Consider the following 2,195-nt stretch of genomic DNA (forward strand, 5'->3'; position numbering starts at 1 on the left):
AATAAGCTCTTCTGCACCTGACCTTTTTAATAAGTTATTTATTAATCAGTTTATACAGATAACATTTAAAAGTCAAGGTGCATTGTTTATCTCTGCCCCCCACCTCCTCCCCCGAGTGCCGCTCTGGCTGTACCAAGCTAACTCAGGGTTCCAGGCTTCTGCTAAGCTAGTGCCACTGTAGTCTCTCTCCAGCTGCAGTCATAATCATCTCCTGGGACCTCATTAGCCATGAGGAGATGTTCTCTGACATCTACAAGATCCGGGAGATCGCCAATGGGCTGTGCCTGGGGGCAGCGGGGGGGGCGATGGTTAGTAAGACAGAGGGTAACATTGTTGACTCACTTCTTGGTTGAAATGTCTCCACTGAAGGCCCCAAGGGTGAAGGTGCCAAAAGCACATAATCACTAGCGTTGCTATTATCATGAACCATCATTTGCGCTTCCTGCAAGTGATGGAAACCAGATTCTCAAAAGAAGCCTCCAAGAAGTACATCAAAGACTATATGAAGTCAGTCAAAGGCAAATTTGAAGAACAGAGGCTTTAGAAGGTGTAAAGCCATTTATGACAGGGACTGCAGGACAAATCAAGCACATCTTTGCTAATTTCAAAAACTACCAGTTCATTACTGATGAAGACAGGAATCCAGATGGCATGATTGCTCTGCTGGACTGTCACAAGGACGGTGTGACCCCATATATGATTTTCTTTAAGGATGGTTTAGAAATGGAACAATGCTAACAAGCTTGGTTATTACATTGAATGTATCACCTGTTGTCATGATTGGCTGCTGCTCTTCATCCACACAACACCAGGACTTAGACAAAGGGGACTGGTATCACCTTGAGCTCTTCATTTATTTTTACCTTAATTTATCTGGAGCAGAGGCATAGTTTTTAAGAAGAGAAATATGTCATGTCAGTTGATTACAAATAAAATGCATTTAAAGTACCAAGAGAATACCTTATAGTTTAAGGCATAGGTAAATCCGTATCATGTGGTGTCCTGGAGAAACTGGAGCCTTGTTGTAGACTAGTGCTAGAAAGCACAAGATGGTCTGGGGATAACTTCTACAACGAAAACTACTGCTGGGACTGGAATATAAAAAACAAAACCAAGAGTCTTAATTCTGAGTTCAAGGAAAGGGAAAGAACATAACCATAGCCAGACCAACATTTGAAGTGGGTTCCTTACACATTTCATCACCTACAAATGGGTGTAATTAACTCCAGAAGAGATTACCAAAAGAACATTGTTGGAAGGAAAAAAAAAAAAAAGTTGAGGTACTTTATGTAGTAAACCCCTGTCTCATAAAGGGATTTCACTAGGAAAATGGATCATCTACATAGAGTCCTAAGAATTGAAATACTAAACCATCCATTATTTGGAGAGATATTAATAGACTCCAACACTTTGTACCAAAGGGTATTCTATGTTCAAAAGTCACTCATTTGTATTGACATATTTATAAAGTATAATTTTAGTAAAGGCTAATGAATTTATATAGGACTAGTTTCAACAACATATGATTATGTTAGTATGCATGAATTTGATTTTGAATACACTTATATTCCCATTTTTATTGTATGTGGAGATAACTCCGTTAAAATAATGAAATACCAAGATCATTAATGGAAAAAGTCCCAGTTGCTCCATGAAAACAAGTGAGTTCTTTATTAAATAAATAAATAATCATCCAAAATAGAAAGTTTAAATCTTAGCAGTTTATAAGGTTGTTTTTTTAAAAAAAAAAAACATATAAGAAACCTGGTGAGAATGACTTAATATTTACAATCATAATTTAGTTTTAAAAGACTGCCACCATATTTTTAAAAAATAGCTACACCATTTTCCAATGAGCAACATAAAAATGTTTCATTCTTCTAGTATCTGTGGAAGTTCACATAGATAGTACTTTCTAGTATGTAGTATTAAAACTGCAATTGTATAATTTCATGGTGATTTATTTCTAAAAATGTGTTTTATCATCTAAATCCTCATTCAGTGACAATTATGAGGAACTGGGATACTATATAAAAGGACTTCAGGTCATTCCATATCAGAAGGCTATAGGTAATTGCCAATAATAAAAATTGTTACTTGTTTAAATTATGAGTTAAGTTGTCAAAGAGATTTGTGAATTCTTACTAAAGAAATCACTATTCTTAAATGATTGTAAGTGTAAGTGACTTCTATTT

At 35.8% G+C, this 2,195-nt stretch overlaps 1 pseudogene; it reads left to right on the top strand.

The window, feature by feature from the left end:
- The first annotated feature begins 203 nt into the window (after positions 1-203).
- On the top strand, positions 204-783 carry LOC101692521 (annotated as a pseudogene).
- Positions 784-2,195: the final 1,412 nt, after the last annotated feature.

The sequence above is a fragment of the Mustela putorius genome, unplaced genomic scaffold (assembly GCF_011764305.1).
Source record: "Mustela putorius furo isolate JIRA1106 unplaced genomic scaffold, ASM1176430v1.1 tig00003834_pilon_pilon_pilon, whole genome shotgun sequence".
In the NCBI taxonomy this organism is placed as follows: domain Eukaryota; kingdom Metazoa; phylum Chordata; class Mammalia; order Carnivora; family Mustelidae; genus Mustela; species Mustela putorius.